Here is a 13,083-nt window from a genome sequence, read left to right as displayed (position 1 = left end):
AAACTCGAACTCGGCTCAATTAATACTAAGCATTTATTTATTTAGATTATAAGCATGGTGCGTAATAGTTTTATATGAAATACCAAATATTTGCTTAAATTTTTAGTTTATTTATTAACTCGTTCAATGAATATAAATTTATCAAATTCAGATTAAGTGTGATTATCTAAAATTAAACAAACGGAATAGGAACATATATCTAAAGCTCAGCTCGATCTCGAGTTAAACGTGAACAACTTATATTATGATCATGCCAAGTGCAATACGCGACATAGTCAGCTCGGCTTGACTTTCTTACATCCCTACACAAAAATAATCTTTCTATAAATATATAAGTAGGATTATATACATATGTTTATAAGAATTAAAAATGATGAATTTTGATTTATACATGATTTATACATATTTTCTTACATCCCTTAAGGCTAACTCGCCCGTGGAGTGTGTAGACTTTTATCTAATGGAGGACTCCAGATGACAAAGTGATCCTAGGTGAAATTGTTGAGTGAGTCCTTCTCTGACGGTGTGCAAGCGACATCCTTTTTATCGACTGCTCATACTCGACAACTCATGCTTAGTTGCTCACATTATGTCGTTCGTACTCGGTTGCTGGTTCGTACTCGGTTGCTGGTTGATCTTGATTTGGTGGATTGAGCCAAAAAGTACAAAATGTCTTCTTGGATCCCATTAGCCCAGCACAATTGTCTTTTGGTCATATAGATAATAGGTGTGATGAAGTGTAACTTAAATGTATATGTGACTTCAAACAAAAATATTTTTTTTTTCTAAACCCTAAACTAGGAATTATTTCCTAGAAATTCTAAGTTTTAGATATATTTTAAAATATTATGAATATAAGAAGCTAAGAAAATATTATTATCCAAATAATAATATATGCTTAATAATATGTTTAGATCTCATGCTACTTTAAATATACAACTAGAATTCCTCTCAAATTAGACCTCTATTGATTTTTTTTCTCGTACTACAATATTATCGAAGTTTGGGCTTGCTTTACCTCCAATAATAACTTTTTCTTGATTTTAGTTGCTCCAACTTTACTGAATTTGGGGTGATTTTAAGGAATAACATCCCTTGCTCCAAAGATGACAAGTATGGTGCAAAATTCTAATATTCATTTTAAATATATATCATACTATATAATTATGATCGCTATAGCATTATAATGTTCGAAGCTAATTATAATTATTATAATTAAACCTATAAATGAAAAAAAATTATTGAATTCAAGAATGTCCGGGAAAAGTTCTATAAGGAAGTGGCTGAGAGAGAGAGAGAGAGAGAGAGAGAGAGCAGAAAACAGACCAAAAAGAAGCATGTCTTATTCATGATATGGATCCCTATTTATAGATCTGGTCCCAATATTTCACAAGTACATATTAGCCCCCTCATTATTAAATTTTCAGGAGAGATTTCCAGTAATTACATTGTTATTTGCATATAATAAGATCAGAAATAGATTTGATTGATAAGGGTTGTCGATCGCCTGGGTGACTCGTTTTCTCCAAAGATTGTGGCACGTACCCTGCAATGTGAATAGCATTGGTATCTATGGGCCTGTCGATCGCTCCTCCTACGAGAGCCTTGCCTTTAGGTGCGGCTCCAGGGGCGAAAACTTCGTTCAATTTCTCCTCTCTGATCAACTCCTCGATCAGGCTTCGCAGGTGTCTGTACTCTTCTGTGTCGTGTCAGTGATCTCTATGGTACTTACAATATTTTATGATATCCTGAAAAAAAGCTCCAGCCTTCATCGACGTTGCTTTCCTTAAGAACTTCTTATAGTGGGTGGCGACCACTATTTCTGCCATGAATACCCTAAGTGGGGTTTCACAGAGGAGCCCATGAGTATACTGGGGGTGTTCACAATGGCATGATGATCAGTGGTTCTAGGCCTTGATCCGTCGCCTCTGGTCTTCGCGACGTTGGTTGGAGTAATTATTGATGCGGAGTTTTTGTGGTGTGTTGTAAACATATTTCATACTACAATACACACATGACAACACAAATAATATATATGTTGTTTAATCACAATAAAAATAACTTCAGTATAAATAGTTTTATATTTTAAAATTGATAAGCTGTCAACCCGTAATAATAACGCAAGTATACGTATCGCTCAAGTAATAAAGGAAGTAATAAAGGGCCTTAAAGGGCCTTAATGGAGTCCTAAGTATCGATCCCACAGAGAGTTGGAAATTCTTATGGTTATAATGTAAAACACAATGTTCAAATTATAAAAATTTAAGTATGCAAAACAAATTTAAAGTAACTTTAATGTATGCTAAACAAAATGCAGTTAAAAGAACTAAGTTAACTAAACCATTTTCTAAACTTCAACAATAAACTTATTAGGACTAAACATAATTTTGTAATGAAAGTTCAAATTTAAGAGAACATCCTTCCTCTTTACAATGAGCTTATTAATTGTGAAGTAATTAAAATCATTTATAATTATATATAAAATTGTATTGTGTCAAATAGGAGCAATCATATTTTTTACCCCCTGAGAGTGCATAAAGAACATTGACTAATCCAGAGTTTGGTCTCTGAATTTGTGGTTAGTTTGAGAGGATAATGGCTGCCACTCCAGAGCAGATTAACAATCTCGCTTTAGTTTACAAACAACTAGACCAAATTGGAAATTTTAGTCTGTCACCCCAAAATCATTAATTTTGCGTCCATCAAAACATATTTACCTATTTATTTGCACTCAATCCCATGGACTATATTCTCACTCATGAAATTAAATGTGACTCTTATCTTGTTGTAGAAAGCATAGTCCTTTCGGATCTTATGTTTCTCAACAAATTTTAACATTTTAATTGATAAGATCGAAAAGTAAATGAAGATCAGAGTTCGAATCATCACAATTTATCGACATTTAAAACCTAACATAACAAAATTAATTCTTCACAAAACCATATATGATTGTATGAAGAAGGATAAAGAAAACTACTCAGAATTCATGAGAATGATATAACAAAACATAGATTTTTTATATAAAAATAAGTTTACAAAACAAAGAAAGGAAAGAACACAACTCATCTCACACTCCTTCTCAAGCAAATCTCTTGAAGTTCCCTTTTAAGCACTTTCTCTCTTTACAATCATAATCAATTCTTTCTTATAAATGTAATGAAAAAGAAATCTCTCACATTCTCTCTCCTCTTACAACTCTAGAAGAAAAACCTAACTCTCTCCACAACTCTCTCTTATGCCACCCTTAGACCTCTCCTCCAAACCTCCCGCAAGACTCACTAGGCTCCTCTTTTTAATTGGGGCCAGCATTCCTTTCAAAAAGAATTCAAAATTCCCTCTTTTTTTTCAAAAGGAATACATTTTGACACCAAGGGACAAGTCCCTTCACATCAAGAAACAAGAACCTTCATCCAAGAGACATTTCTCTTCATTCAAGAGTCTTTCCAAAGTGTCTAGATGCATTGAATCACTCCATGAAACGTTTGAATTGATTGGAACATTCTAGAACCGCTCAAAAATAGTCAATAACCGTCTTACTTCATCTTAATTCGTCTCTGGCACCTCTGGCGCCAGTGTATTGAAGTTTCACGCTGTTCTCTGGATTTTGGCTTCTTTGGCGCCAATTTTGTTGCCTCTTCTCTGTAAAATAGCGCTTCTGGCTCCAGCTCTCTGTATAATGACACCTCTGGCGCCAGAATGTTGAAAAGCTTCACTTTGACTCCAAATTTCTTCTTTTTTGCTAAAAAAGCCTAAAATCAATATACATGCAACAAAACATGAAAATATCCTTATTTAAATTGCAATATCACCAAATTTAAGCATAAAATGTATATATAAAATTGCACATTTTTTGGGTAGTATCAATTATAGGGGTGACCTTCATAGCGAGGGTGGTTGTACGGTCGTGCGCATTGTCTGGTTGTCCTCTGTTGTCTTGTGGTGGTCTTTTCTGGTGCCTCTGTTCGATGGGCTCAGAGGCATTCTCATAGGCAGCGATATACTTATCGGTCATCTCCAACTGCTCGACTAAGCTTTGTGGCTCTTCTAGTTTGGTGTCGAAATCAAACCTCTTCAACCTCACTCCTTGCGTCTATGCAGCCTGGGCCTTGTTGGGCTTTAAGTCCTTGACATTTAATGTTTGGCTCTGGAATCATGCGATAAATAATCGTAAGCTTCGTTAGCTCAATGCTTCAGCTGCCACAGAGACCGTGCACTCTTCTTAAGCCTTAAGGCACTGGCGAACTGTGATAAAAAGTCTTCTAAACTCTACAAAATAGTTGATTGCCTCACGGGAAATTCGTCGAACCACCTTAGTGTTGCTGATCTCAGCGTCATGAAGAAGAGCTTACACCATCATAAAATTTCAACAGGCATCTGGATGATTCGAAAGACTTGAAGTAATCGTTGGAATTTGACTGTCCTTTATACGTTTCCAAGACCGACATCTTGAACTTCTCTAGGGGTTCAACTCCGGAGACATGTAGGGAGAAAGTGTTCTCCAGTTACCTCTGTACCCCAGTCCACACGGGCCTATTTCTCTCCTCCATGGGGCAGATCCGTCGCTGTCTTGATATAGACTGTCATTGGGTTATTCCTGCAAGTGGACCACCTTCCTTCCATTATTGGCTCGCGGGTTCCTCTTGAGAGAGGTTGAGTGTTTCTTGTCATGCTGGCTCTTCTCCTTGAACTGGGGCAGCTGCTAGTGTAGCGATCGCCCTAAGGACTTCTGCGAACTATCCTGACATCTACTTGGTGATCTGAGTTCTCAAACCTTGTGGGCCTTGTTGGACAAATTTTTCCATAAACTCTTGGGTGCATGTTGTTTCTCCTTCATTCCTCCAACTAGACTCTCCTCATTGTTGTTGTTGGGCTTCTCTTCTTGTTGATGACATGTTTTAACGCTCACCACACCTTAAAGGATGTTGAATCGAAGAATGTCCTGGAAACACACCTAAAGAATGAAACATTCTATTAGGAAGTGGCTAATAGAGAGAGAGAGAGAGCAGTAGTAGATAGAAAAAAAAAAACGTGTGTCTCATTGATGATATTGACCTTTATTTATAGGTCTAGGTTTTAATATTCTAATGCTATTAGGAAGTGATTAAGGGAGAGAGAAAGAGAGACAGAGAAAGAGAGACAACAGTAGGAGACAGATCAAATGTGTCATTCATTCAAAATATGGACCCTTATGTATAGGTCTAGGTCCCAATACTACAAAATTAAGTATTAGCCCTCTCATTATTAACTTTTCAGGGGGCTTTTTGGTAATTACAGAGTTATTTGCATATAACACAACCGGGGCCGATTTGATCGATAAGGGTCGTCGATCGCCCGACAAGTCTTGATTCGATCGATATATAGTCCAAATGATCGCTTCACATTGATCGTCCCTAAGGCCTCATATTGCTCTACAAGATTTTCTCTTGGCATCTTCTGTCGATCGTTCAGATAAGGTGTTTTCTTCGCCAATACTCGTCTAGAAGCGATCGTCGAAGGGTACGCTCGATCATCCGCATCTTCTTCCTAAGCCGCCCATCTACTTTGAGATTCGTGCTGACACAATTTTATGTGTACACATGTCAATAAATGTAGAAAGGACTGACCTCACAAGTCACTCCAAATTTGTATTTGTATCATATTTCCATTTTAATTTTATTTCCTACCACAACACCAATTTGTCTTCCCTATTTTTACATTGCAGGCATCAATAAATCCAAACAAATCGTAATACATCCAAAGTCCCAAACAAATGCCCGCTTAAACAATAAAAATGTCAAATTTACACCAAAGTTGCATTTAATCAGAATAAATTTAATGATCATCACAGTTATTTAATTAAAATAAATTTTATATTATTTAAAACAACTTTCATGATTATAAAGTTAATGTTAGATAAATGTGTATCTCCTAATAACAATTAAAAACAACTTAAAGCACTAATTGAAATAATTAACGACAGGACTAGATAGCATTCTCCCCATTCCTTCAATGGAGTTGGGTGAGAAGTCAATATCGTCCGGAAAAGAGAGCTGGGAGGGAAGGAGGGAGAAGCTAGACCTGAGATCAGCAAGACGTGAAAGCAACACCTAACAAAACAGTGATAATAAGTAGCTGGATTGGATTTTACTTCTTGTCAACCTTCAGCTCGTTGATCAAGTCTAGTGGATTATATTATTGTTTTAATCAAGAACTTAATGAAGGGTTGAATCATCGCTTTTTAATTGCTGACCAAAATCCATCCATTGATAATTTTGCTTAATTTTAACTTGAATGAGTCACTAAATTATTAGTTTTTTTTTAAATAAAAATAATTCTATAATTTTAATTAATTGCTTGTGTATTATTATTATTTTTAAAAAATAAATAACTAATAAATTTCTAAATATTTTCTCTCGAATCACATTTTTTTATATAGAATATTTAACAAAATTCACTAATATGAACAAATGAAAGGATATGCAGCAAGAGTTTTAAATTGATTTTATAAGTAAGAATTTTTTCTTATACGTTTTGATTAATTTAATACCAATTGTATGCACATGGAATATGTAAGATATTGAACCCGGAACATCTCTATATGTAAATACAAAATGTAAATGCAAAGAAGTTGAGTAAAATACCTCAAAAAAGAAAAAAAGATTTACATACATACCACTTATCAATTTCTATTTGTTACATATCTAACACATGGACTTCAATTTTTACATATTAAACATCTTATTTATATATGGAACTTGTCTTCCATTTTTAAAATAAATTAAAAAGTGATAATTTTTATGTGATATGAAAGATTTGGTTGAGAGAAGAGGAAGGAGCAAACTAACCGCCTTGAACTGTACTTATGAGACCTGGCTATTAGGTGGGTCGGGTTCACTCAGGTTTTGACTAAGTCAAAATAAGCTTGCTAGACCGAGCTTACAAAATTTTTATTCTTTTACAGTCAAGCCCGCACTTTCTAAGCAGGCTTATGGAGAGCCCATCAGGCCACCCGCCCAATGCCTAGATGGTCAAGCCTGCCAAATTTCTATTTTTCATAGCCAAGCCCGCCCATTCTAAGCGGGCTTATGGAAAGCCCATCGGGCCACCCGCCCAATGCCCAAGTCTAGTGTCAATAGTGCTAGAACTGGTCTAACATATCATAATGCATACACACCTATTAGAGTTAGCTATTGTGGTTTAAAAGGAGAATCAATTAGTGTCTAATACAATAATGATCATATATTATCAAACCAAAAGCTTAAACTTGCAAGTGAGAACTACACCAATATTTGAATCACATTTGCAAATTATAAAAGCAACACAAATTAATAAATAATACATAGCCTTGCTTAAGTTGAAAAGCACATTTTCATAAGCTTAACATCCTAATTTTTATTAATCATGAAAGAAAAAGTTGAGCATAATAAAACTTTTTCATGTTTATCACCATTTTTTCAATTAAATTATCTTAAAAACACTCTAAAATTTTTTATTATAATATAATAATTTGAGTTATATATACATCTTTTATTTTCATGAGTTATGTTATGTATGCATCTTTTATTTCCATTTTTTCTCCTATAAATAAATTTAAGATTAAATTAAAAATAGATGCGTTTGTATGTGTGCCGAACTTAATGTAATCCATTAAAAAACGGTAAGGAGCTGAAAAGACATGTGCTTAGAAATCATCAATTTATAGGAGTATATGAACACAATTGTGAAGAAGCTAAGCTTCAATATAAATGTATGATGATCTTATTTAATCCTATGTAACAACAAATAGAAACATCACAATTTAACAAGCTAAGGGTCTGTTAGGCGCAGCTTATTTGGTGCGGTGGCATTTTGAAAACGCACCTGAACCTGTTTGGGTAAACTGCGGTAAACTGCATTTGACAGCTTATGCATTTTGAAAACGCTGAAAGTAGCGTTTTCACACCGCACCTAGATAGGTGCGGTGGAAGCTTTCTGGCAGCAGTCTGATTTTTTCAAAAAAATTAAAATTTATAATAACCCTCGCACCTAGCTTATCAGCAGACTATTCAATAAGCTGCAGCTGCCCCAAACAGACCCTAAGCCAAAAAAGACCAAAGAAGATTACTATCAGCGCCACACAATTCTCACAATGTTTGTATTTAATGCACAAACTGAAGGCATCCCATAGTCAAAATTATGATGAAATAACAAAATTTTAAAACCTTTTTATGCTCTTAAGCCAAGAAATTCAAATGCAAGTCTCAAAATATTAGGTTATGCAATCCAAATCCATAATGTTAGAATAGTTTCAGAAAATGCATGTTTAATAAATCTGTATTAATGTTCTTCTGTATAAACACCTTAGAAAAGTTTGCATCTGGCCAAACATGCATAAAAGCACTTAAACACAAACTTAATCCCCCAAGGAATCCACCTGTCTTGAAATTTCAATGACTAGAACTGTATAACAACCTCAATTAAATCAAATGTATTAATGCTAAAAACTATGGCATTTATAGTACCTAATGATACTGCTCCACCGCCCCCATCCTCCCTCCTCCCAAATAATAAAATCCACAAAAATGTATATTTCCAATTGCTCCACTCTAACTGGACACATTTTATCTATCCAAAGTGATAAAACATTCCTCAATATGTTTGCAAAAAAATTGGCAATTTTGTAAATTACTAGTATCTGAGAAGTTGTTAACTATTTTCTTGAACCAGATAAATAAGTTTTTATGGTTAAATGCTTGGTTATATTAACCAAATGATTTGAACAAACCTGAGATTTGTTCATAATGTTAAAGTTCAAAATTATTCCATTTTGATTGATTCATCTATTAAATATGTTTTTCATAGCATTCATTCATAGGCTTCCACATGAGGCTATCATAATGTTGTTGGCCAAAGCAAGTTCTAGTGGCCCCCATTCATATGGTCATGGCTATAACAGAAGGGCAATATGAAGCACAGATATGCTCGTTATGTACCAACTCTTTCCTTCAAGGACTTTTAGAGTCAAAAAAGAAGAACAAATAAATGAATAAATAAATTAGGACACTTTAAACATCTTTCAACAACAAACTCATGATTGCAAAAAAGGAGAAGATTACTTGAGAATATTAATTTGGAGAATGGCTTAAAGCAATGAGTGGTTAGTTGTTAGGTCAGTTAAAGGGACTTTTATTGGGGCTCCTAATAGAGATGTTGATGGATTAACCTATCTTGATATCTAGTTCTTAGTAACCTTGAGCTATACCACATAAAACAGGGAACAATGTGTCAACATGTTGCAATTAGGCAGAATCAATAAAATTATCTTCCATTTATTAATTTTTTGTAATTTTTAAGTTTTCAGTGGCAATTATTAATTTACACTCAAAAGCATTAAGTTCCAGTTCGAGTTGACTTGACCTACTAGAAAGCATTAACATAGCGAAGTCAAATTCACTGAATTAGACTTGCTAGCATGATCAAATAATTCAAACTTCCTTATCTACTCCATCTTAGGGGTTGACAAGGCACAAAGTTACTGAGAGCTTTCGCATATAGCTCGTTAGGACTAGGCTAATGAAAGAGGAAGTTGGCCAGCAACTTCATAGGTATACTCATATTTAGAAAGTTTTAATGCGTGTTTAAGAGCCATAGCTATGTTATCTTAATTTTATGTAAGTTATTATAATGCAATATTATATAATTTGTTCATTTTGCTTGAATGTAATATTTCTTACGGAGCTATGCCTTTACCCTAACTTTAAATAGAAGCTTAAAAGAAAAACCTAGCAAAAGAATGTCTCCAGTTATATACTTTTAGGCAATAATAGGGAATCACACAACTCTCTTGTTTTCTCTTTTCACAATCTTATTTCTATGGATCAGCTGTTTTCTGCAAATAAATTTGAATTCAGCAATTACCACATTGATATATTTCAAGAAACAGGTTGGTGCATCACAGCCACTTTGGCAAACAAGGATGAAATTCAAGAGTAAGTGTCAAGTAGTCTTCTCTCGCTCATTTTGGTCCATGTAACTCCAACCTTACAAAGCTGTCATGAGTTACGACAAACCAACGTTTATGATTGCTTTCATGAGATGTTCAATAAAATCCATTCAGACCCACTAAAATATAATACATCTCCTATAAAACTTAATGTAGAGGTCATTTTTTTAATCAAACCAGAATTAACCTAACCTATTTGAGTAATATTGAGCATAAATATTTAATTCGAAAATCATTTTAGATTATTTTCTTCCTTATAATGGCTTACCAAAAAAATTTGAAATGAAAATTAATAAAATTAATTTCACTTGGGAAACATTAACAAATGGCTGTAGTCTATCGGCAAAAGGTAGTTATTTCTTTATTAAATTATTTCTTTCAACCATCTATTCAAAATTATTTAAACTTCTAGGGTAACAATAAAACTTTCAAATGATAAATGGGCTAATAGGCCAACTATGAGCCGATTGAAATTATCCCATTAAAACATATACCCATTGAAATTATTAGAAGGTTGACTTCATAAATGAGTTAGCTTGATCCACTTGAAAGCCCCTCCAAACCTTAACTAGCATCAGCAGGTGCTTCAACAAGGCTTCACTGACAATGCTGCGATCGACAAATGAAGCTTTTTTATATAATTTATTTCCTTTTTATTTTGTGTGCAAGAGAAATAATTCCATTATGCTTGCAAATAGTTTCATACTTCCAGGAAACAAGGTTGTCAAAAGAGAATGGAAAATCACTGTCATCATATTAAACTAAAATGTCGCTACAAAATTTTGAACATAAATATGAAATGTACCATGCGTTTATTTTCTGAAGTTGACCAGTCGTAAGAATGTTTGTTACAAAATTAGGCTCTGTATTATCTAATCAAGTTCGTGCAATAAATATACATAAGCATTGAGGCTTTCTTTATGAAGAGAATGGGGAATATATTAATAATAACCAAGAATGAAAATGGGAGAACTATTAACAGGACTATACAAATTCATGAAGAAAGGAAACGAGATTTGGTTGCTCCGTCAATTTAATCAATATATACAATGACCGGTTGATAACCGTGACAAGCAACAAGCCGTTAACCTGAAAAATATAATAACACGCCATAAACTAGATATAAAGTAAAAGGCAATAAACAACAAAAAGAAAACAGAAGAAGTGGGAATAATGTAATGAAATGGCACAATTCAAACTACCTAGCAACCTAAATGAAAACAGAAAGATTACAAATAGTTTTCACCGCGATGAGGTGAATGATAATAACAGACACGATTATCACAGATAAAGGGATATCAAAAGCTACTTTACTTTCCACTATTATCTGTCTTGTTTTAATCCTGGTTGTGGGCTTGTCCCCGCCACTAAATTCAAACTGTCTATCAATGTTGGCACACCGACTATCCTCGCTTCCAATGTTCTTGAAAATTTGACCGGTACATACAACTTCCATTTCCCAAAGCAATGGGACAACCAACTGCTTGCATCCTCCTTTTGGTGCCCATAGCTCTTTACATGATAGTTTTTGTTAGGAATGTGGACTCTTCCCACTTCCTTTTCTCTTTGGTTGATTTTGACTGGGCCCATGTTTTTACTCGTTAGGTTTCTTTTACTGCATATTTTGTAATCTCTTTTGATATATTAATACAAATGCATATTTCAAAGAATCCAAATTGTCTGGTTATAACCACCTCTATTTTTTCTATTTTACAAGAATAAAGAGTTTCCTATAAGAGATATCGCTATCTTAGTAATGAAGAACTAGCATGTTACGTTATTCTCATTTCGCTCTTGTATATTCTTCTTCCTTGGATTAAAAACATGTTATCAGAGTTTTTTGCTTTGCAGAAATTTAAAAAAAATCTATCCATATCGCTGCTACTTGATTCCTTATGTGATTCCTTCTACATATCTGCAAGCTTCACTTATTCCTGTCAATCGTGACCAACTCTTCTACCTAAGCAACTACCATTCCCAATCAAGAGAATGGCCTTCCCATCATAATGAGTGCTACACCCATCCCGCCTCGACTAAAGTTTCTGATGGCAAACATAAAAACAAACACTTATTGATGAAGTTTCTATTATCAATATACCGATGTCCAATCTATAGCTTTTTCTTTATAGATCAAAATTTGGCTTCTGCCCTATGCTCCACCATATCTTCCTCTATTCTACCCGTGGTACTTGAGTCTTGCGTGGACATATGGTTAAACCACAATACCACTCAAAAATTAATTCCATAACAATTTATCAAAAATTAAACGATAATTGCATAATAACTTTAAGAAATCAAAGCTGAATATGATCTTTTGCAGACTCAAGGGCAGCATTAGATGCTGAAGGCATCCTACTATACACATTGAATGGACTCCCTCCAAGCTATAAAGTTTTTACGACTGCCATATGGACTAATCTACAACTCATTAGCCTTCATGATTTGTACTCATTACTATGTAGTGAAGAAACAAGTCAACCAATGAAGTAGCAAGGAAATCTTACATAGAACCGAAACTGCAACCACATTTGGCTCTGTTTGCTAATCATGGCCAAGGCAAGTGCATCATTTCTTCTCCACTTCAGCTCGGGGATGTAATCCCTACAAAGGAGGACGTAAGCGAGGCTGTAATCAAATACCTATAGAATGCAAAATTTGTGGCAAGGTTGGGAACTCTACAAAAATTTGTTAGAAAATATATCAACCTTCAATACAATCTCCACACCGTGAACTCTTGCCATGTATGCCCAACCCTCCCCAACTACCATCGTTTGTCTACTTGACAGGGATGCTACTTCTAATTTCATAACTGATGCCAACCAAATATCCACTTAACTCCATAAAATAGTGCTGATCAAGTTACATTAAACAATGAGCAATCCATGTCAATGGCTAACATGGATCAAGGCATTTCACCGACCACATCCCACAAGCTAAACTTAACTTCTATATATCATGTTCCAATTCTTTTTTCATGATTTGATCTTAGTTCACTAACTTAGCTCTGATAACCAATTTCTATTACCTTAGATGCTATCAATTACACCAACAAGACCAGAGGACTCTACCCACTTTAGCCATCTCCTAAGCCTCCACTGCTATCGATAAACATACATGCTTGC

General features: G+C 34.5%; 1 protein-coding gene across 1 annotated transcript in view; it reads right to left on the bottom strand.

Moving 5' to 3' along the window:
• Window positions 1–10,734: 10,734 nt before the first annotated feature.
• LOC110027418 (phosphatidate phosphatase PAH2-like) overlaps window positions 10,735–13,083 on the bottom strand; it is a gene marked incomplete at its 5' end in the record, with an annotated part of 43,361 nt that continues 41,012 nt past the window's right edge. Inside the window, 2 exon segments of the mRNA XM_020728852.1 lie at window positions 10,735–11,050; window positions 12,466–12,562.

This window comes from Phalaenopsis equestris, unplaced genomic scaffold (genome assembly GCF_001263595.1).
Source record: "Phalaenopsis equestris unplaced genomic scaffold, ASM126359v1 Scaffold000428, whole genome shotgun sequence".
Taxonomy (NCBI): domain Eukaryota; kingdom Viridiplantae; phylum Streptophyta; class Magnoliopsida; order Asparagales; family Orchidaceae; genus Phalaenopsis; species Phalaenopsis equestris.
The sequence above is the reverse complement of the archived record's forward strand: the minus strand, read 5'-3'. Positions and strand labels throughout refer to the sequence as shown.